The sequence below is a fragment of the Dermacentor silvarum genome, chromosome 7 (genome assembly GCF_013339745.2).
Source record: "Dermacentor silvarum isolate Dsil-2018 chromosome 7, BIME_Dsil_1.4, whole genome shotgun sequence".
Taxonomy (NCBI): domain Eukaryota; kingdom Metazoa; phylum Arthropoda; class Arachnida; order Ixodida; family Ixodidae; genus Dermacentor; species Dermacentor silvarum.
This window is the reverse complement of record NC_051160.1, coordinates 157,249,784-157,274,575: the sequence shown is the minus strand read 5'-3', so window position 1 is coordinate 157,274,575 and position 24,792 is coordinate 157,249,784. Positions and strand designations below refer to the sequence as shown.

Below are 24,792 nucleotides of genomic sequence, written 5' to 3'. Positions count from 1 at the left end.
GAAAATGAATCTGTTCCAACTAGGCCGACTCGCAGTTATGCTTCGTCTATTCTGACACGTTCCCAGACCATTCGAAGCATCTAGATGTGGTTCTAAACGCTTTTAGAAGCGAATGCGTTAAACTGAAATTGAAGAAATGTCAGTTCACACAAACTTCCATTGAGTACCTGGGACGCAGAGTTTCAAATGACACAATCACTCCGAAACAAAGCAACGTGGAGGCAATCCTGCGGTTTCCACGCCAACACGCCCTAAAGAGTTACAGCGTTTTCTCGGCACCGTCAGTGTTTACCGTCGGTACATCGCCGCTTCAGTGAAACGCTCATCCATTGACACGCCTACTCAGCAAGACGCCACCTGGAACTGGGACCCTGACTGTGAACTGGCTTTCACTCAGCTTAAAAAATGTGTAACGGAAGAACCCATCCTTGTCATCTACGATGCCGCCAAACCTTGTGTGCTCTGCTGCGATGCATCCAACAAGGTATCGGCGCCGTCTTGAAGCAGGCTGATGATAAAGGTCGAGAGCATCCAGTTGCATACCATTCTCGCAAGCTGCTCAAGCATGAAATCAATATACGCCATCACAGAACTTGAATGTTTAGCAATTATTGATGCCATAGATAAATGGCATTGTTATCTACATGGAAAATCTCTCACTGTGATCACCGATCACGCGGCGTTGCAATGGCTTAAGAACATCAAAAATCCCGAGGGCCGTCTGTTCCGATGGTCCTTAAGCTCTCCATGTACGACGTAAACATCAAGCATCAAAAGGGCATTAAAAACATCGAAGCCGATGCACTGTCTAGAAACCCTATTATTCAGCTCCTATCTGCTGAACAACTGCGAGAGCACCACCACGACAAACCGCCTTGCAAGCATACCATTGAGAATGGAATGACCATAGTGACACGCAGAGGGATACGAAAAGTCTACGTTCCTTTTGCTCTCCGGTCTTCTCTTCTTCGGAAGGCTCATGACGCTTTCGGTCATGTCGGAGTAAAGAAGACATTGCGACTTCTCCCTCCAAAATATTCTTACGCGAAGAACGAGTCAGTAAGACGGGCAACTATTTACAGGTTGTATTTACAACAGCGGTTGCAGCGCTGACCGGTTAGGTTCACAGCGCGAGCCCAGCTCGTTCTTCCTCTTCTTTTCTCGAGTGATGGCGCCCGCGCGCCTCGGTCAAACAATCAAATACCACACGCGTGTAGCAAAATCCCCCGGCGGCAGAAGCGACGTCCCCGGAGCGTCTAAATGTCATCACTGGGAGGGTGATACTGCTTCAGTCGTGTAACGTGCACGATATCGCTGAACTGGGAAGCAGATGGGGCGTCAGGGGCGATCTCGTATGTGACGGGAGTCACGGCACGAAGCACTCGGTAGGGGCCTGTGTAACGCGACAGCAGTTTTTGTGACAGGCCGACCTGACGCGACGGAGACCATAGAAGCACCAAAGAACCAGGCGGGAAGTGCACGTCTCGGTGTCGCTGGTCGTACAAACGCCTTTGACTCTCTTGGGAGTTCAGAAGGCGGTCACGGGCAATTTCCCTTGCGTGAGCAGCGCGGGCGACGGCATCAAGTGCATATTCACTATTGGGTGCCGCGTGAACAGGGAGAGTTGTGTCGAGGGGCAGTGCTGGCTCTCGGCCGAACTGGAGGAAAAATGGGGAATAGCCGGCTGTGTCGTGGCGCGAGGAATTATAGGCAAAGGTGACAAACGGCAGAGTGAGGTCCCAGTCTGTGTGGTCTGAAGAGACATACTTCGCGAGCATGTCTGTGAGAGTGCGATTGAGACGCTCCGTGAGGCCATTAGTTTGCGGATGGTATGACGTGGATAGCTTGTGCCTCGTGGCACAGGACTGCAGGATGTCCGCGATAACTTTTGACAGGAATGTCCGGCCACGGTCTGTGAGAAGTTGTCGCGGAGCTCCATGTAATAAAATCACGTCGCGTAAAAGAAAATCGGCAACATCTGTGGCGCAGCTTGTAGGGAGCGCTCGGGTGATGGCGTAGCGCGTGGCGTAATCTGTGGCCACAGCGATCCAACTGTTCCCAGAGGTAGAAAGAGGAAAGGGGCCAAGTAAATCTAAACCAACCCGAAAGAATTGGCTCCGCGGGAATGTCGATTGGTTGTAGGTACCCAGCAGGTAGCGTCGACGGTGTCTTGCGTCGCTGCATTTCTCACACGCAGCTACGTATCTTCGAACGGAGCGAGCCACGCCGCTATTCGTCGCCGACGAATTATGGACCCTCCCGGACGGAAAACTAGGCCATGCAGCTCTTCGAGGTAGTGCTGCATCACGTTCGTCCTGTCCAAATCCTCCGCTGACGCCCCTCACGAACACGAACCTAATTGAAGTAGATGTAGATGGTGTCCCGTTGACGGTATTGATTGATACTGGAGCCCAAGTGTCCATAATGAGCGCTAACCTATGTCGTCGCCTCCAAAAAGTTCTTACGCCTGCCGTCACTCGAGCCGTACGCGTCACCAATGCAGCCACTGTTGCCGTCTGTGGTATGTGCACTGCTCGCGTAGGAATTGCTGGCCGCCAAGTTCCCGTCCTGTTCTCCGTGCTGACCAGTTGCCCTCATGACCTAATCTTCGGGCCCGACTTTCTGACGACGCATTCTGCCCTCATCGACTGTTCCACCGGTACGCTGTGCCTCGAGCTTCCTCTTGTTTCCGACGTTCGCCCCGAACAACCGCACACCCTATGCACTACAGCGTTTGTTCGGTTACCTCCAAAAGCCCTAACCTTCGTCGAATTGGCCTCAACGGCAACCGTGCCTGATGGCGACTATGTCGTCGCCCCTATTCGTGATGTCCTCCTGGCGCGCGACATCTCTGTGCCACACTCCGTCGTTACCCTTGCCGCTAATCGGATGTGTCTCCCCGTTGTCAATTTTGGCTTGACGAAGCAAGTGTTACCTGAAGGCATAGCGGTGGCCACGCTCCTGTCAGTGACAGACGACCACGTCACTGCTTTTGCAGCCGACGCGCCTCCAGATCCTCCTGATAACCCGCAGGATGCCTTGAACCTCGACGGCCCATTACGTCCCATGGTCGCTCCGGACCTCGCCCCTGGCCAAGCAGCCGCCCTATATCGCCTTTTGCTTTCCTATCGCGACATATTTGACACTGACAATCGCCCACTTGGTCAGACGTCCCTTGTTAAGCATCGGATAAACACTGGTGATGCTGTTCCCATTCATCGCCGACCGTATCGCGTGTCCACGGCAGAGCGGCAAGTTATTCAGCAGGAAGTCAACAAGATGCTCGCCAAAGGCATTGTTGAGCCCTCGTCGAGCCCTTGGGCGTCGCCGGTGGTGCTCGTCAAAAAGAAAGATGGCACGTGGCGTTTCTGTGTTGATTACCGCCACGTAAACCGAATCACTAAAAAGGACGTTTACCCGTTACCACGAATTGACGACGCTCTTGATTGTCTTCACGGTGCCAAATACTTTTCGTCCATTGACCTTCGATCTGGTTATTGGCAGATTTCCGTCGATGACCAAGACCAAGAAAAGACCGCTTTCGTCACTCCAGATGGCCTCTACCAATTTCAGGTTATGCCGTTTGGTTTATGCAATAATGCCCCGCCACGTTCGAACGGATGATGGACTCTCTGCTTCAAGGTTTCAAATGGTCAACTTGCCTTTGTTACCTCGACGACGTCCTTGTGTTTTCTCCTACGTTTGAGACGCACCTTGAGCGCGTCGCAGCTATCCTTGACGCCTTCCGCAAGGCTGGGCTCCAATTAAACTCATCGAAGTGCCACTTCGGGCGCCGACAGATTACAGTGCTCGGCCATCTCGTCGATGCTTCCGGAGTACAACCCGACCCGGAGAAGGTTCGAGCAGTAACAGCTTTTCCTGTACCTCAGTCTGTCAAAGACGTCCGGAGTTTTCTGGGGCTCTGCTCTTATTTCAGACGGTTTGTGAAAGATTTCGCAGCAATCGCTCGACCACTCACTGAACTTCTGAAGAAAGACGTGCCTTTTACGTGGGGTTCCCCTCAGGCTGCCGCATTTTCACGCCTTATCACGATTCTGACCAATCCACCGATCTTGGCCCACTTTGACCCGTCCGCACTTACAGAGGTCTGAACCGATGCCAGTGGTTATGGGATCGGCGCAGTCTTAGCGCAACGACAACACGGACACGACCGCATTATAGCCTACGCTAGCCGGCTCCTGACAAGTGCAGAGCGCAACTATTCGATTACCGAGCGCGAATGTCTTGCTCTCGTCTGGGCTGTTTCAAAGTTCCACCCATATTTATATGGCAAGCCCTTCTCAGTAATCACAGACCATCATGCGCTGTGTTGGCTTTCGTCGCTCAAGGATCCTACTGGTAGGCTCGATCGTTGGGCTCTCCGACTACAAGAATATCCCTAGACAGTGACGTACAAGTCGGGACGCCAACACCAGGACGCAGATTGCCTCTCTCGCTACCCAGTCCAATACCCGACCTCTACGTCTGATACTGACACCGACGCCTGCGTTCTCTCTGTTTTTCCACTGGTCCATGTCGCCGACGAGCAGCGCCGTGACCGATCCTTGCGTATCATCATTGACCGCCTGGAATCGTCACTTGCCGACAGCTCCCTTTGCTTATTCACACTTCAAGATGGCGTACTCTACCGCCACAACGTTCACCCCGACGGCCCAGCATTACTCCTTGTGATCCCTAAACACCTTCGCTCGGCTGTTCTCCACGAACTTCACGACCTCCCCACTGCCGGTCACCTCGGTGTGTCACGTACCTACGACCGGATCCGCCGACGCTTCTTTTGGCCAGGACTTGCTCGCTCCGTTCGAAGATACGTAGCTGCGTGTGAGATGCCAGCGACGCAAGACACTGTCGACGCTCCCTGCTGGGTACCTTCAACCAATTGACATTCCCGCGGAACCATTCTTTCGGGTTGGTTTATATTTACTTGGTCCTTTTCCTCTTTCTACCTCTGGGAACAGGTGGATCGCTGTGGCCACAGATTACGCCACGCGCTACGCCATCACCCGAGCGCTCCCTACAAGCTGCGCCACAGATGTTGCCGATTTTCTTCTACGCGACGTGATTTTATTACATGGAGCTCCGCGACAACTTCTCACAGACCGTGGCCGGACATTCCTGTCAAAAGTTATCGCGGACATCCTGCAGTCCTGTGCCACGAGGCACAAGCTATCCACGTCATACCATCCGCAAACGAATGGCCTCACGGGGCGTCTTAATCGCACTCTCACAGACATGCTCGCGAAGTATGTGTCTTCCGACCACACTGACTGGGACCTCGCTCTACCGTTTGTCACCTTTGCGTATAATTCCTCGCGCCACGACACAGCTGGTTATTCGCCATTTTTCCTTCTATTCGGCTGAGAACCAGCACTGCCCCTCGACACAAGCATCTCTGTTCACGCAGCACCCACCAGTGAATATGCACTTGACGCCGTCGCCCGCGCTGCCCACGCAAGAGAAATTGCGCGTGGCCGCCTTCTGCACTCCCAAGAGAGTCAACGGCGTTTGTACGACCACCGACACCGCGACGTGCACTTCCCGCCTGGTTCTTTGGTGCTTCTATGGTCTCCGTCGCGTCAGGTCGGCCTGTCAGAAAGACTGCTGTCTCGTTACACAGGCCCCTACCGAGTGATTCGTGCCGTGACTCCCGTCACCTACGAGATCGCCCCTGACGCCCCATCTGCTTCCCAGTCCAGTGATATCGTGCACGTTACACGACTGAAGCAGTATCACCCTCCGAGTGATGGCATTTAGACGCTCCGGGACGTCGCTTCTGCCGCCGGGGGATTATGCTACACGCGTGTGGTATTTGGTTGTTTGAACGAGGCGCGCGGGCGCCTAGACGAAGAAGACGAACTGCTCTGGGCTCTCGAGCTATCGGCTGATCTGGCCAGCGCTGCAGCTATCTTTTGTAAATATACTTGTAAATAGTCTCCTGTACTTAATTCTTCGTTCGCGTAATAATATTTTTGAATTTCGAGAGAGCCTTCGACAGAGTATCTCATTCTAAGCTAGTACTAAAATTGAAGCCCATTCTTAAAAACGATTGCCTTCTTGCATGGATTGCTGCATACCTCTCGTCTAGGCGCCAGTGTGTAGTCGTCAATGGCATAGTTTCCTCTTCAGCTTCTGTGGCGTCTGTTGTTCCAGAGGGCTCTGTTCTCGGCCCTCTTTTCTTTCTTTTGTTCATTAATGATATTGTCCAGGACGTAGGCCTCCAAATCCGGCTGTTCGAGGACGACTCTGCTTCATATACCAGGAAATATCTAGCCCTAATGATTAGGTCTTACTGAACGAAGCATTAAGCGCAATTGCGAACTGGTGTAGCACATGGCAGATGACCATAAATAGTAGAAAAACGGTAGCAATGGCCATAAGCCGTAAAAAGCAACCACTTGAATTTAGCTATTACATCAATAACCAACCTTTAAGCATAGTGCATAGCTACAAGTATTTGGGAGTGATGATAACCTCCGATTTGTGCTGGAATGAACATGTCACGTTCATTACAAAAATAGCGTCCAGAAAAATGGGATAACTTCGGCGCACGCTGGGTCACTGAACTACTCAAATAAAGCTTTTGGCGTACAAGACGTTTATTAGGCACATATAGGAGTACACTGCAGCGGCCTGGGATTCCTGGACCAAAGTTAACAAACTAAATCTAGAAAGCATCCAAAGAAAATATATTAGGTTCATCTTGAACTGTTATGGCTAAAGTATCCCCATCTAACATCCTACAAAAGTGATCACTGGAAAAAAAGCCGGCAGATCCCACGCCCTGTGGGAATCGATGTTATGCGAAGCAGTAAGCTGCGAGCCTACCAAGTGAATAAACGACCATGAGAGCACCAAGACTTAAGCGGCTGTTTCATGACCTACATGACACGCATGTCATGACATTCATGTCATGAGTCCTCCGGAGTCCCTTTAGCTGTATCTAAGAGACGTTAAGGCGAAAGCCATAGGCATGCTCATGACTATGACTTCGACCATCAACATTTAGCCTTTTCATTCACTTAGTACCACATCCGAACCCATGCCATTGGTTTTTGAGTGTTAATATTTTTTAGCTGAGTCATTGACGTTTTTGCTGAGTCATGGTCATGACTATGACTTTTACCAGCATCTTTTAGTGTTTCCTTCACTTAGTACCCACGTCCGAACCCATTTCAGTGATTTTTGAGTGTTAATCTTTTTTCGCTGAGTCATTGTCATTTTTGCTGAGTCATGCTCATGACTATGACTTCTACCAGCATCGTTTAGTGTTTCCTTCACTTCGTACCCACGTCCGAAACCATTTCAGTGGTTTTTGAGTGTCAATCTTTTTTGCTACGTCATTGTCATGACCTACATGACACGCATGTCATGAAATTTACACTCCTGTCATACTATGCCAATTTTGGTACCTACCAACTTAACGAAACGACCATGAGAGCACCAGGACGTAGGCAGCTGTTTCATGACCTACATGACACGCATGTCATGACATATCATTTATGTTCGTCATATACTCTTGTCATAGTATGCCAATTTTGGTACATACCAAGTTAACGAAACGACCCTGAGAGCACAAACACGTAGGTGGCTAGATAGATACTGTCAATGAAGCAAATGTTCGCCAAGAAATGCTTCGCATTTAAAACTTCAAACTAGGCGTTATCAGGACAGGTTAAAACTTTTTTATTCACTATATCACAACACGTTAAGAATTGATCGATCCGGATTCATAGCGCCTGCTTTACTCGGTCTGTTCACCCAAAAAAGGTATCTAAGCTTAAATGCAGGACTAACACGTTCATGTACTCTTTCTTGCCTCGGACAATTGCAGACTGGAACGCCTTATCTGCTGATGTGGTTGAATGGCCAAATATTGATTCATTCCTACAAGCGATCAGAAATTGAGCGCCGTAGGCGCCACTTGAAGCATGTGCGCACGTTATCATTTTGTGTATTGGAATCAATGTCGATACCTTTTACAGCGTAAGCTATTATGGGCTCATTCTAACAGCCGTTTCGGTTGGCGATGGTGTCCGCCGCCGCCGGTGGTGTCCGTAGCAGCTATCACTAAGAATAGGAAAAAATGCCCAGTTCCCGCCGGGATCGAACCTGGGCCCGCTGCGTGGGAGTCAGCTACTCTACCACTGAGCCACGCCAGCTTTTCTTTATTACAGGCTTGGCAAAAGAAGATACATTGTAAAAGGTTACGTGAGCATAAAAACACTACTCAGTGTCTGACCAGTGTGTTGTGATAAAAAGGATTTAGCATGGTCAGTTTGTCCAAAACAGGTAACCTATCGGGAGGATCGCTTTGTGCACGGAAAAATTCGCGTATGTATAACACACCAGCACTTGCTAGCGTGCAGCGAGAAAATGCCCTATGAACACACCCTAGCGCGCGAGGAACGACGCGATGAGACATGCGCGCCGTGTGGCGTCGATACGTGGACACTGTGCTTTGCATTCGCATATTATTACACCAGGTGGCAAAGTCATGCACCAGATGCACACATACTATCTCTAGAGGAAAAGCTGGGCGAGAAAAGCGAGCACCGCAAGGGCGCCGCCATGTTGCTACGACTCATTTTTGTAGCCACGGCCGCTCGATGAAACGCACGAGGTGCGGCCTGCCACGTCGCGCAGCGAAGTATGGGCGGAGCTGTGAAGCGAAAGTTGACAATTGCAACCACTATTTTAGGAGTGGCGCTACTGCTGCGGGAATTAAATGCGCAAGTGAACGTTGGGTGCATAACATTCACAAAAGAGACAAAGGCGCCCCAAAAAGATTCTCCACCCATATAAAAGCACTCGGAGCTCCAACTAGAAACTCGCAAACGGCTATAAGGGATGAAGACGGTAACATCTATGAAGGCGATGATGCGCTGCGGTACATCACAGACGTTATATCAGGCATAACTTCGGTACGAGAAAAAGCGTAGTTCAGACAACAGATCCAGCAACAACAGAGAGGCTTCAGAGATCAAAATTCAGCATAGAAAGCTTTTATTGGAAAAAGGCAGCAGAAAATGTCCCTAACAACACGGCAGCAGGACCCGATGAAATCCCAATACAGCTAATCAAAAACGTCGGTCCAAAAAGCAAGGCACTGCTGACTAATGCCATAGAGCAAGTGATTCGAACAAAGAATATTCCCGTTGGATGGCGTGAAAGCAAGATGAATCTCATCTACAAAGGCAAAGGAGATAAGGATAAGACGAGCTCGTACAGGCCAGTTACAGTAACGTCGGTGATATAAAGAATGGCAATGCAAGCCATAAAATTAGAACTGTCGAAGTGGGTGGAGGAAAACGGTGTATTGGGGGAACTACAGAATGGGTTCAGGCCAGGCAGACGCTTAGAAGACAATATGTTTGTACTAACTCAGTGCATAGAGATTTCAGTAGCTCAGAAAAGACCTTTAGGGTAGCATTTCTAGATATTAAAGGAGCTTATGACAACGTAGACAGGGAATTGTTGTGGGATATTCTTCAATACGAAGGCATAGATGACGATTTCGTGGAGCTGCTGAGGGAGATATATCAAGACAACCAAGTACAAGTGGCATGGGAAGGCCGAAAAGGAAATGAAATGGTGGGAATTCACCAAGGATTGAAGCAAGGGTGCCCTCTGTCACCATTGTTGTTCACGCTTTACGTCAAGGGCATAGAAAGACGACTGGAAAACAGCGAATTAGGTTTTGATTTATCCTACATGCGTAATGGACAAATGGTGCAACAGAAGGTCCCTGGATTGATGTACGCAGACGACATTGTGCTACTAGCGGACAATAAAAAAGATTTACAGATACTTGCGAATATCTGTGGGAACGCAGCGACAAATCTAGGCCTTAAGTTTAGCACAGAGAAATCAGAGATTATGATCTTTAATGAACACACGAGTAACTTCGTGGTGTCAATTCAACAGCAAGTAATACCCATAGTGAAGCAATATAAGTACCTCGGCGTACACATAAACGAAGGAAAGAATTACTCAAGCAACCACCAAGATAATCTGAAAATAAAGGGGAAGCGGAATGCAGCATTAATGAAACACAGAGCACTGTGGGGCCACAATAAGTATGAGGTGGTGCGTGGAATCTGGAAAGGAGTAATGGTGCCAGCGCTAACATTCGCAAATGTCATTATATGCTTAAAATCGGATATACTGGCGGGTTTGGAAGTTAACCAAAGATCAGTAGGCCGGTTGGCTTTGGGAGCACACGGTAATACGACAAATGAGGCAGTGCATGGAGACATGGGGTGGGCCTCTTTTGAAGTCAGAGAAGCACAGAGCAAAATTAGTTGTGAAGAAAGGCTCAGGAACATGGATGAAAATAAATGGGCGGCTAAAGTGCACAAGTATCTCTACATGAAAAGCGTGGACACAGAATGGAGGAAGAGGTCAAGGAAGTTGGCAACCAAGTACAGGATAATCGAAACTGTAAATAGACAACCAGGGGTCATCAGAAAGAAAGTGAGAGAAATAGAGACCGTGAATTGGATGCAAAGAATGGAAACGAAAAGGACAATGGAGATTTACAAGAATGAGAAGAAAGAAATTAGAAGGGAAAATCTGTACGATAACACAAAGGGCAGTGCCTTGCTATTTGAGGCTCGAGCCGGTTGCCTAAGGACGAAAACATATCGGAACAAATATTCGGAACTAGATGAGACATGTGTATGCTGCAGTAAAGATCCAGAGACCACTCAGCACATCCTAATGGAATGCGACGGGATCCACCCAGCGAGAACCGTAGGTAACGTGCAACTCCCAGAAGCGCTTGGGTTTAAAGTGGAAGGAAACATAAACAGATCAGCCGTAGAGATCAGCAAGAGACGATTAGAGTACTGGTGGAAAAAAAATCACAGCATATCCACGGGGTGAATGATGATGAGTGGGCGAAGCTCCGGAGGGAATCATCGGATCTCCCGCTTAAGGGGACGCTAGCACAAACGCGTTAGAAACGTGCAGTACTCTCTAGTAAGGGAGAACGGCCACAGCGTCTTACGCAGCCATTTACACATGCCGGAACGTGCACCGCGTTTGCCGACGCCATCACATGACTGCTGAGAGAGTATACCCCCCGTATTCATAAACGCTCCTCGACTTGAACTTGACTTGCCACCGCCTTGGGCAGCGCGTTCGAAGCGCGTTGAAGGTAAGGCGGAGAGGCAACAGCGTCTTACACCAGCTTCTTACACGGGCCGTAACGCGCTAGCACAAACGCGTTAGAAATGCGCTAGAAACGCGGCCTTTCGTTAATGTTGGGTATTTATTGCCATCGTGGTGCGTGTGTCTATGTGCGCTTCGTAGCGTAGTGGGTTAACGCCGCGCGCTCGGAAGCGCGGGGTCCCTGGTTCGATTCCGCGCTACGGACACAACTTCGGAATTTTTTTTCTCATTTTTCTCAGACTGGTTACACACTACTACTACGACGACGGGGACGGAACGGGTGCCGCTATAAGGAGCTTCACTCCTAAAAAAGCAGGGAAAAGATGGATACGACCTGATCTCTTAAAATCATAGGCAGCGGTACAAGCTAAAGTTTTGAAAAAGAAAGATAATGAGAGGTATACAAAAATGCTAGATAAAGAACATGTGTAGTATACCTGATTAAATCAAGCAGGCTAGGTGACTATTTGTCGCCACCCCGTTTCAAAGGGGATGCCAATAAATCATCATCATCATCATGCTCTCCCTCCGGGAAGGCGCCGCGGGACAGCTTTCGCGTCTCGCTTGCATGCCTTTTGTCCACGCACGTGGTAGTATAAATGTGTCGAGGTCCTTGTCGTGTTGCATGTGGCACTATCCCGCGCAACTGTTGCGTGCCCACTGTGTGTTACTAACGCAAGAAAAGAACCATTAATCCGGTACCCTGAGTTTCCGAGCGACGTAGAACGCCGTAAAGCATGGCTGAAAAACATTTCGCGACAGGGACAAGTGGCAAAGGAAGCATTTGGGAGTCGAGTTACACGTTTTTAATTGATGTGATCGCCTCACTTCATCCAAGGGCCACAACGAGAATCTGTGTAAGGTGTTTCTAAGCAAATTGTTACAGCCGCTACTGGTGAACTGGACCGGCGACCTGAATGCAACTGTGGAATGGTTAAAACTCGCCTACAATTAAGCCTCCGTCACGGAAGGTAGTATGATTTTAAAGCTGTTGAACAAGCCACTTTTCCGTGGCTTCACATCGTGTAAATAAAGAAAATAACAATTGGCCCAGCCTCCCTCGATCTTTTTTTTTTTTTCTTTTCACCATTGCAATTGCTCTATTCTCGCTGAACAACTCTTTTTCACTGCATCGTCTTTACATAAATATGCTACACGCCGGCAATGTGGCTGAATGCACCATCCGTTATAAATTGCTCCCTACCCCATTTTTCTAGAAAGGTGAAACTAAAGAAATCAAGCAGAAAATAGTTATACAAACCTATGTCATTACTCACGCATAACTAAGAAGTCTAAGAAGTTTCATTTAACGTTTTTTTTTTTTTGTTTTTTTAACCAGCAAACAAACACGCCAAGCGAGGCAAGTAAATAAGCACACTCAACAAAAGCGCCCACTGTATCAGCAGTATTGCCTCTCGATAAGGAACTCGCCAGTTCTCTTGAACGATGGTCATAAGACTCGCGGCAGAAGTGCGCCGTCCTGGCCTATGTGAGCCTATTAGCGGCCGAATACCGACTCCTGGGTATATTGATATCCTTGCAGGCAGTCTTGGTATTTTATTTTATATTTTGGGAACAAAAAGCACAACTCTCGCCTGAATAAAATGGCAACGCGAACCGCGGCCGCTGCGCGAAGCATTCGGACGGCGCCAAAGAAACGCTCCCACCCGCGCGCCTGTCCCGGAGCAGTGGCGCCGCTGCGGTGGCGCGGAGAACTAGGCGCCTCACACCAGTTTCGGGTGACGTGGCAGGCCGCACCTCGTGCGTCCCATCGAGCGGCCGTGTTCTAGCACTAAAAATATTCAAGGTTTTATGCAAGAGCAAGCACTTACACGAAGCACGTAGGCACGGACAACGTTTGAAGTTCATTCCGTATATTTTTTTCAAAAAGATGGGATGGCTATTTAGAAAATATTGATGTAAAATTTACGGTGTTTAAAAGGCTGTGTTTGCCGGCGCCTTAAATAGATGGCGCTACCATACTGACGGAGGCTCGGGATCGCGTTGATAGCGCGCTCGTATGAATCGCATCTCGTCGTCTGCGCCTGCGCGCCTGCATAGGGTAGCAACATGGCAGCGCCCTTCAGTTACAGATTTCAATACACGGGCGCTATGGGGAGCTTATTCTCTAGAGTTGGTTATACTAACTCTATGGATGCACAGGTAGCGGTACAAGGTAGGAAAAGAAGTTTAATGATGTGTATACGAAAATACTAGCAAATATATATATATATATATATATATATATATATATATAGTGTACCTGATTAAATCAATCTGGCTAAGTGGCATTGTCGCCGCCGCGTTTGAAAGGGGATGCCAATAAATAATAATCATAATCATCATTAGCTGGCTAGGTGACTGTCATCGCTTTGTTTCAAAGCGGATGCCAATAATTCCATCATCATTATCATCATTTTGCATTTGTCATGCGATGTGAGAAGCGCGCCGCATAGCGTCGTTACGTGAACAAATTATATCCCAGTTGCCCGATGTACATTAAAAATGTACATCGCTACCGACTGCAGTACGCCAAGCGGCTGATTTTTGTGCCCAGATGACGCGATTTGCCCAGAATACGTCACTGGGCCAGCTATCCGATTGGCTACCCAGGGCGCGTCATCGATAATTTTTCCAACATTATGGTGAACAAATGTTGTTCGTAATAGTTTAGATGTTAGTTAATTTGTTTCTATACAAATAAAGTAACAAAAAGAGAATGTACAAGGACATGTATCACTACACGAAAAGCACTACCGGCCTACAGCAAGTGTCGTCTGCTTGTGTTACAACGTGCTCCGTATTGACGAGAGCTGCGCGGTCAGTGTTGGTCTTGTTCTTTCTTTTCGCGAACACCACGGTTCGCCCTTGTTGCGTTACGAGGAAATCGTGGCCAGCGACATGCCTTGCGGGATAACCTGAGTCAACAGGCTTACGTTGAAAAGCGGCACGACCACCGTATTGTCAGCAACGGGAACAATGGTGTGAGCCAGGGCGACATCGCGCGCTAGCAGGACGTCGATAATCGGAGACAAGACGCAGTCGCCATCGGGAATGTCGCGTGATGACATCAAAGTAACGTATGTAGCAGCTTGAGGCGGCAAACGAACGTGGTGGCGAGAGCATAAACGTGGCGTTATGTCGGCTGGACTGTCGGGAGGATGGGGCAGCTCAAGCTGAAGAGCACCGGTTGCACAATCAATGAGGGCAGAATGAGAGGACAAAAAAATCTAAGCCGAGGATAATGTCATGGGGGCACTTCTCGATGACGGCAAATTCGACGGAAGTGGGATGACCAGCAATGCAGACGCGGGCGGTGCACATCCCAAGAACGGCAGGAGTCCCTCCATCAGCGACGCGGAGAATGCGGGAGGCGGCAGGCGTGAGCACTTTATGAAGGCGTCGACGAAAATCTGCGCTCATTACAGAGATGTGCGCTCCAGTGTCGATGAGTGCAGAAATAGTTACGCCATCAACATCAACGTCTAACAAGCTTCGTCTTGTCGGCAGCGTCAGAAGAGGATTTGTGATGGCAGTTGTCAATGCAGAGTCACCTCCAGGCGCTGCATTGTTTATTTTCCCTGATAGGCACGAGCAGGGCTGCAGGGGGACGACGGGCGGAGAGTCTGTGGTGAGCGAGACGACGGCCGACGGCCTGGAGGCGAGCGTGACTGGTGACCACGCGGCGACGGGGAGCGGCTACTTATACTGGGATCGAAACCTCGGCGTTGGGGAAATAGGACTGGGTTGAAGGCGGAAAGCAGGTGCTCTCGGGACGGCGGTAAGGGGTAGACAGCGTTCGAGGCGCCGAGGACCAGCGGGTGGCGCAGTAACGGGCGACGTGGCCGATACGGTGACAAGTAAAACATATCGGTCGATCGTCAGGGGTTCGCCACGCAGCAGGGTCGCGGTATCGAGTAGCAAATCGCTGCTCTTGATAGGAAGAGGGCGGACGCCACGAAGTTTGTGGTGGGCTGGCGAGCTCCTGCCAGGCAATGGCTTGAACGAATGGAGCCGTAATCGAGCTCGAGTCACCGGCTTGAACTGCAGCAGGGGTCATGGCCTCAAGTTCGCGGCGTACAATACGTGTCAGCTGATCTGGCGGAACTGACGGTTGTGCAGCCGTGCGGTCTTCGCAAGAGGACGTTGCCGCCGTGTTGGGAAGCCGGGCAAATGAGTGGCCAATGCGCCGGCTTTTAGCGTGCTGAAAGCAGGCTAAAATAATAGCGTCGACTGTAGAAAAATTTCTACACATTAAAAGGCTGAAGGCGTCGTCGGCGATCCCTTTCAAGATATGCCTAACCTTCTCGTCCTCCGGCATCTCGGCGTCGGCCTTGCGGCATAGCGCTAATACGTCTTCTATGTACGCGATGAAAGATTCAGTAGCCGTCTGCGCACGTGACGCGAGCGTCTTTGTCGCGGCGATCTTCCGGCCAATGGGCTTCCCAAACAATTCTCGGAGTTTTTCTATGCAGGTGTCCCACCTCCCAATCTCAGCTTCGTGATTATCGAACCATACCTTCGCAGTGCCTGTCAGGTAGAAGATTATATTTGCCAACATCATGGTGGGGTCCCATCGGTTGTTTTTACTCACGCATTCGTACTCCGCCAGCCAGTCTTAAACGTCCGCGTCACCGGAACCGGAGAACATGCCAGAATCCCGGGGTTGCACAAGCACGACCGTTGAAGTGGCGGGCGCTGATGTAGACGCTGTCTTCTGCCATTGCAGACAGATGTCCGAAACGACGGCCGCTGCGAATTTCCGTTGCGAGGCGAGACGTACCCCGCACCTCCACCAAAGTATGACGGAAGTGAGATGGAGGCGAAGGATATATTTACAATATATATACAGAGGAGGCTAGGGCAAGAGATGTCCGATCCGGCCCAAGAGCCAGCGTCTTCATCGTCGTCTTTGTCGCTCTGCCAAGCATCGCGTTGATCGATGTATGGATCGCTCCGTAACAGCACAAACTTGGAGGATAACAAAGAAGCTTGAGAACAAGGACCACACAGAGCTGGAACGAAAAATGTTAGGCCTAACATTGAGAGGAAGAGAGCGGTGTGGATCAGAGAGTAAACGGGGATAGCCGATATTCTAATTGACATTAAGAGAAAGAAATCTAGCTGGGCAGGCCATGTAATGCATAGGATGGATAACCGGTGGACCATTAGTTAAAGAATGGATACCAAGGCCAGTCTTTTGTAGTGATGCCTTTCCGATGCTAATGCCTTTTCGCGCTTGGTCAGTGGTCATAGTGACGGTCCGCTCCCGTAATCATTGGGATCAGCCGGCCGTGAGCCGTGGATGATAAGACTAGTATAAAGCATAACGCATAGCTACAAAATACCGGCCGAAGTTAAGGGAAAAGCGCAGTCGAGGACGGCAGAAATTTAGGTGGGGCGATGAAGTTAGGAAATTTGCAGGCGCAAGTTGGAATCAGCTAGCGCGAGACAGGGGTAATTGAAGGTCGCAGGGAAAGGCCTTCGTCCTGCAATAGACATAAATATAGGCTGATGATGATATGCGGTAGCGATATGCTTACCACATTACAGCAACGTGATTTGGATGGGATTTAGATTATTTATGGCATGTATTTGTAATCATATAAGAAGCCAACAAACAATGACACCAACGACAACATAGGGGAAATTACTTCTACTTACTAATTGGATTAAAGAAATGATAAATTAATAGGAAATGAAAATGGATGAAAAAAACTTGCCACAGGTGAAGAACGATCCCACGTCTTCGTATTATGCGTGCGATGCTCTTGCCAATGAGCTACCGCGGCACCATTTTCGCATCCACTTTCTGGGGTATTTATATTTTTACTACTAGAACTAAATCTGGGAGCGTTAGCCAGCGCCCCCACTCACAAACCTTGGCAGCAGAGTAATAAGTACAAGTAATTTCCCCTATGTTGTCCTTGGTGACTGTTTGTTGGCTTCTTATGAATAATAAAAATTGGGCCCCTAGGTTACCTTTCTTATCGTATGTATTTGTAATGTTTGGACAAATCTAGATATCTACAGGATGTGTGCAATGTCTGAAACATTGTTCTATCGACATCTATGGAACATAAATGGTTACCTGGGGAGTGAGATGACTTTCGACCGCTTTTCGTCCTACATTTCGTGACCTGAACTAGATAGTGCCCTAGAGCCTGGGCTTTGTGAAATAAATCTAATTGGTCAAACTGCATCGCTCCACCTGTAGGAAAGAACTCGGACTGCTCCAACAGACCTTCCGACCTTCACGATGTCCGAGAATGTGGCCCTGGCCTCTTCTGCAACCAGAAGACATGTGTCTGCATGGAGTTCATGACAGACATACCGTGAACGACCTCACTGTGCTGCTACTTTACACTTGCACAGCAACCTGTCTGCTCCCTTAATTAACATAACATAGTGTGAAATATGTTGCGAGTATTCACAAAATGCTGTAAATGGTATATTTTAACAATGTCCCGGGTTGTGTATCGTAGTTATGACTGGCAGAGTGGGATACCAATGCTCGCCAAGATAGTTTTCATGCACAAAAATGTATGTGAATAAATCTGTCAGCTTGTCATTTTTGATTATGAAGCCTCGGCACATGCATATGGTGTGCAGACTTTGTTACGTAAACCTAAAAGAGACACACAATTACAGTCGAAAACAGATGGTCTCCAACAGATGATGGGCAAACTAGCAGGGGTGCTCAAGCAAAACATTTTCTAAAATCATGCCTACAATCAAGAAGGATAACCTTTGGATACTTTCATATTGATAATCAGCTTTATATCCACATTTATAATCAGGTTGCATAGATCTTGTTTGGTATAAAGGTGTCTTTTCATTATTTGATACGTGTACCAGTGTTGATAACTGGCCGTCTGGTCAAGTGAGGAGCTTGTAAAGGAATCGCAACAAAAGGTGACCGTACCTGGTGCACCATGCCAATAGCATCAGTAAAACAAAGGAACAGCACGTTGCCAGATGCTCACTGAAAAGGTTAAGTGTTTTACTATAGCCCTGCACATGGTTGCAGAGGCATGCAAACATAGCAAGAATGGCTAAATATCCTAGATGTTTTGTCTAAGTCAACACTGCAGATTTGTAGGACCCCGACTGTAGGCAAGAAATCCTTACTGAATGACTGAATAGAAGAGTATCTAATGGGTGTTAGCTGCTCCACACACTCAGTCAAAAACTGGTGCCTCTATACAACAACCACAGTCCTCCTAGCAGCACAATCATTTGGAACAGTTACCGCTTGCACTCGTCTTTTTCTCCTACAGACTCAAACAAGTGCTATTAATTTCATCACAACTGGAGTTTTGCAAGCCAAAGCAATCAGATTATAAGGCACGCTGTAGTAGGGACTCCGGATGAAATTTTATTACCTGTATTTTTTTAACGTGCACCTAATAAGTACATGAGAACTTTGCTTATTGTCTTCATATAAATGAGGTCGCCATGACCAGGACCGAACATGTGACCTTGGGGCTCAGCAGCTCAATGGCATAGCTACTGAGCAACCACAGTGGATCAAAGAAGAGTTATTTATTGTTTATATTGGAGCAGGAGCAAATATTTGAGTTTCAAAGAGTGTATACTCAAATCTAATTACAATTAGTACTGTTCAAGTCATTAAAAATTTTGAATATATGCACACCCCTAGGAATGAGTGAAATCCCAGCCACCAAGCACAGCATAAATTTTCACTTGTTGGCGCCTGTTCACCCACGTACCGTTTTTATTTACTTTATTTCACAATACTGCAGGCCCAAGCAGGAGTGGAATATGGTAAAAATAAAACTAGAAAGAAAATGCGGTTACCAGACACACAGCAATAATAACCAAAACTTAACAAATATAAGCATTCGCACTAACAAATGAACAGGGTTATATATCTGCACCTGTAAAAATGTTAATTCAAACAAAAAGCAGACTAATGTGGCAACATGTTAAGTGCCTCGCAAAAATCACTGGCCTGAAAAACAGCTTTAGGAAGGGTGTTCCAGTCAGAAATTGTCTATGGGAAAAAACTGTTTAAATGCATTTATATTTGTTAAAATCTGTTGTTTCAGTGTGTTGAGTCCTTCTGGTACTTAAGGGCTAGACATGTAAAGGTATGGACATGTCTAGTTAACTTTTTAAAATATTCAAATACACTACGTGAGCATATTTTCCACAGATTAGTATTGTTGGAATATCACGCACACACACACACACACACACAGTAGATTAGCTTAGTAATTCCTTTTATATTTCCCATAAATAAATCTGACAGCTTTCCTTTGTAACATCTCTTAGCTTTTGTATATCCCAAATTACGCAAGCATATTCTATTTTAACCTTGACTTATGTATTGCACACCAATTACCTGAGCTTTGGTGGAGCCTTTCCGAATTTTCTCCTTAAAAAACACGCTTCCTAAAGGCTGATGCACAAATGTGAGAAACATGAGCTGACCAGGAAACTTTTGAAGTGAACGTAACATCTAGATATTTGTGTTCAGTTACCTGTACTATTTTTTTATTGCAATGTGTATAGACAAATACTTAGCTGTACTTTACATGCGATTCCTAGTAAGACGTCTTTTGAACGTTAACTTCCATGTCCTATGTTCAACACCACTGCTCAACCTTTAATTGGGCCTGTAAAACAGCACGGTCACGTTTGCACATTTCTTTGTGCACATCTTGTGTCATTTTGTGACAATACAGTTGTCTGCAAAAAAGTTATATGGGTAAGACACTAATTCAATTAATTCATTTACGTGCGCTAAAAATAGCAGCAGACCCAGTACACTGTCCTGTGGCAGATCAGAAGAGACGGGAAGAATGCGAGAAACCCGGTCATCTACCACATCAAATGGACTTCAATTCTGCAAATACACATCCACCCACTTCACTCAATAACAATGAAGACCAATGAATTCTAGTTTATGCAACACTTTTTTCTCACTTTGCTAAAGTCCAGAAAATATTCATATATTTGCTCCGAGTGATCCAACACCATTAAAAAATCCTGTAGAGTGGTAAGTAGCCGAGTTGTAGATATTCTCTTAGCGAAACCATGTCGAAATAGAGACAAAACGTTTATGTTAGACAAGAAAGACCTAATATCAACTATGAAGTGCTCCATAAGTTCCAAACAAGTAGATGTAATTGACACAGGCCTATACTAATTCGTTATTATTAGCTTATCCCCTTACGCGTAAGGGGATAAGCTAATAATAACGAATTAGTAAAGGCCTGTGTCAATTACATCTACTTGTTTGGAACTTATGGAGCACTTCATAGTTGATATTAGGTCTTTCTTGTCTAACATCCAGCCAAACGCAGCCAATCTTTTCAGGAGAACTGCCTGTCTAAAATGCCAGCTCTACCGAGTTAGTGACCAAATTTCAAAGCAATACTGACCACATTGTGTAGCTTGGCTGTAGTTAGCAGGCTCCTTTCCTTCATCAATGCGTTGGCAGAGACTACTATGTGGGTAAATTAGGTCTGCACGAAAAATTAGGTCTTCGCAAGGCTTATACCAGGCGGTAGATTTTCTATGCACACATAGACATGGTGTATTACACTTTTTATTTCTCATACAAATGCACACACGGACACACACACACGCAAGAAAAAAAAAGAAGACAGCTCACGCAGGCGTGCACATGTACATGTAAAATCTGTACAGCATCTCCTGTCCGACAAGTGACGCTGCACACAAGATAGCACGCAGTGCATACAGCGCATGGTGCAAAAAAAGATGCACATCCATGCCCCAACAAGAGCGCACAGCGATCGTCAATGCGTTAAAACAAGGAAAAAAAGAGAACTTGTAACAAAATAAATAACAACAAAAAAGACGAAAGAACAAACTGTCCTGCTCTTCCCGCAAAGTCCGCATGGTAGGGGTACGGCAAGAGTCTCACCGTTAGCAGCATTACCGATAGGAACCAAGCAAAAAAGGCGTCATTTGCCCCCTTTTCGCAGACTTGTTATGCAGCAAAACCCACGTCGACGAACAGCGTCGCTCAGATCACAGAGCTCCACGTTTTCTAAAGCGGAATGTTAAGAGAGCACTGCAAGCACTTCTCTCATGAAGACATCTTTCTATAGACACGAAGGCTGGCCAGACACCTTTTAACTGTGGCCAGCCACATGGCCGGACCAGTGGATGTTATAATAAGGCGTGCATGCAAAGTGGCATAAAAACTTAATACATAAACAGCTGCTGCCCACAAAGCTCGAGCGTAAGCACTTTCAATTCCTCGATTCTCTTACAAACATGTCTCACAGGTGTAATGCACAAGATCCTGCTAGTGTTTCTAGAATAGAACAAGTTGCAGCGACTGCCCCTAGAAGTGTAGTTCATGCCTTTTTACTTGAAATGCCATGGCCAAAATAGAATACCCCATGTCATTTGCTTCAACATGTGTCTTTGGTCAAGTGAGGCATACAATTCACCTGTTTGGAAGCTTAACTGTGTGTGGAAATGCAAAATCGTGCTCGCTGTGACAACACTGGCGCAGCAGTACCACGGCTAAACTGCAGGAGCAAAAACATTAATATCACGAGCACCGGGTGGCTGGATGGAATGTCGTAATGCAAGTTGCAATTTCCTACACTTTGCAGACCATAAAACTGCACGATTATTACAAGCAACTTTTGAAATGTGTTCAGAGAATTTTGTCAAGCAGCAAGCCAAGATGCTAAACAAGCTTAAGTTTTTCTCCTTCTGCATATTGTCATGTAATTGACACACTAGGGGACTCCAATGTCATGCAGCATGCTTCCACAACGAAGCATGTGCAGCACGTAGAGCCAGCACTGCCCTTAATTTTCCCAAGACCAACAAGTTGAGAATGCAACATGCTATGTGGGATACATGTCATTTTCGCAAGCTGTCTTTTCTAACAAGGCGCACATAAATCTTACATAGATCGCAATTGGCATTTCAGTTCCTTTATATTACAAGAAACCAAGAGAGGGAGAACCTCTGTGACTGAAATATCAAAAGCTTTCACCGCTTGCAAGTGATGAAAATCCTTTCACAACTTCTTTTATGTAGATGTTATCACATAATCAATAGCACATACAGCTTCAGTCTCTGTCAGTGGTATATGCACATGTTCTGTACAGTCAATGCATTGTGTTTTGCTCATTCATCCACTAAACAATCTACTGTCCCATGGCAGCAACATGCGCTTCGAAACATTTCACCAAATTCATCATCAAGTGGTAAGCAGCACACTTCAAGCAGCAATTTCTAAAATGTGGAATCACCTACAGTGCCATACACTTCATCAGCAAATTTTGTAAAATCCATTATGAAGCAGCAAAGAAGAACATTCTTCAGGTGGCAATTTCTAAAATGTGAAAGCACCTCAGCACGTACTGCACTACATCAGTTCATTTATTGTGCCTTCAATGCTCGTGCCTTTATGCTGTAAGAGTTTTTAACTCTCTTCAAAGGCTGATAGTGACTCCGATAAAAAGTGTGGAAAATGTAGTAGCCAGAGTACAAGTTACTTATTCAGCACGGGCATCTACCACTATTCTACACTACGCAAGAAACATAATTCAGCAAAAAATGATACCGATGCCACTTCCATGATTACATAATGCACAATCAAGAGCTCCCCAAAAGGGTGAATTAACAACCTGATGAGCAGTTCAGATTGCACATAGCAGCAAGTCAATGCTTCATGTAATCTAAGGTTGCCATCCAATGACCTCTACTCTGATTTTACTAAAAATTACAGTAAAAGTAAGTACAATCTGTCATGATCTCTAAGTCAGCCCACTTCATCAGAGTACCACCATTCTTTCATAGCAGAAATCCGAGCATGCTTGACTCCTTTCATTACACCAACATAAAATATGAACGTGCTGGGTGTGTCTGAATTCTTTTTTTTTTCCAGCCCCGCCTGACAAATTATCCATGAAAACAATTGTAAGGCCCAAGCCAACATCTGGTGCACATACACAGGGTTGCAGTAGTAAAGAACGAATCTAATGTGAGCACATCTATCAAGTCTCAATAATTTGTGAACAAAGCACCAGTGGCAGGTGAAGCACAAAAACATCCTAGAATGATGTGAATGCATGAGCCTTGAAAGCAAAATTTAGTACACTACTCTTCTGACAGTGAACACTGCCACTCTGACATCTCAAAATGGCCTGACTTCGAAACTTCATAGAAAAAGCAGCAAAATACAAGAGGCAAACATATGCCACCATCACACTTTGCCACCGAGCAGCCAAATGGGTCCCCGCAGGTTTCTCTTTGTGTGGCCGATGAGAAATGGCCTCTACTTTTTTTTTTTTTAAAGTAAAGCTTTTCCTTTTTTTTTTTTCATTTCACCGAGATAATACGCTCTGCCTACTCAGTCCAAAGCAATGCCACTGAGAAGCCTATCTGTCGTGCGCACGGTTACACATAAGCAACTGTGAGCTAGTGCTCGGAAACAGCGTTCATCCGTCGACAACGTAAGTACACTGTCACGCTGCCTCTTAGTTGGGCCCGGCATCTGTTCTCCGGGCTAGATGCATTCCGAGGATGCCCAACTTTGCAATCTCCTCTTCCGAGTGGTGTGTGCGCTACTGAATAAAATGTCCACCCCGGTCGTTAAAAAAGCAAAAGCTGCACAGGGGGCGACTGCTGCTTCGCAGCTTGCTAGAGATCTCCTTTGCTGGCGGAGCGAAGCTGGTCTGAGCTTGCAGTACGCGGGCGCATGTTTATCAGGTTGCTCTTGGCCTGTGTGCAGAATAACAACAGAAAAGCAAAGACATGAGCTTGGCAGAACCTTAACCAAACAAATTTGGATTAGGAACTAGCACTATGGCAATCTGGGATGACAATAAATGAAAAGCTTTTGTATGTTTCTCTATATTCAACTTTCTAGCTTTCTGTAAACTAGAAAAGCCAGATGGATGAGACTTAAAGGAGCCCTGAACCACTTTTTAATCGAAGTGGAGAAATGCATTTGAAGTTAAATTAGGCGATTTAATAAATACCTTGCCGCAAAAAGTACTTCAATGCGTTCAGCAGAAGCATAGTTATTGTCAATCAAACAACCCCTTCGTGGTGCTTCTGCTCCTTCTTCAATGTCTTGCACTGTGAATGAAGGCTACGGCGGAGCGGAGCATGTCCACACGCCCCGCTCCGCTTACTAAATGTCACCATGGCTTTGTCCCTCACCAGCTTGACTAACGAATAGTAGCCACAACCAACTTGCATACTTTGAAGCGCTGTCAATAGCTCGATCATTACAAAGCGAAGTCTGCCAAGGCGTCTAACCAGGAGTAGCCAGGAGTAAGCGCGTACTGGCAAGCATGCATGTGGTCTGACTAAATTTTGCGTGGTTCGAGGCTAGTGGAGCGTTCAGAACTAGTCCACATTAATGAGACCCAATGGCTACAATACCAATAAGCAGAGTGACCAAAGTTTCAATCCTAGCCGGGCGGCTGCAGCCGAGTGTCAGCAGATGATAGGCTGCTTCTTCCGGAAGTACGTAATTTGAAAGCAGATTTTCGCTTACTTCAGCCTGTTCATTAGACTGCGTCATTAAATATACACGGCAATAGTAGAAAGACGCGCACTGATCCAAAC

General features: G+C 46.9%; 1 protein-coding gene and 1 long non-coding RNA gene across 5 annotated transcripts in view; both read right to left on the bottom strand.

Moving 5' to 3' along the window:
• LOC119458616 (kinesin light chain) overlaps nt 1-24,792 on the bottom strand; it is a 441,510-nt gene that overhangs the window by 282,064 nt on the left and 134,654 nt on the right. The gene's annotated exons all lie outside the window — the stretch shown is intronic.
• LOC125947031 (uncharacterized) overlaps nt 20,753-24,792 on the bottom strand; it is a 38,704-nt gene continuing 34,664 nt past the window's right edge. The window contains exon 3 of the long non-coding RNA XR_007468083.1: nt 20,753-23,937. This is a non-coding gene — a long non-coding RNA (uncharacterized LOC125947031). The remainder of the gene's footprint in view (nt 23,938-24,792) is intronic.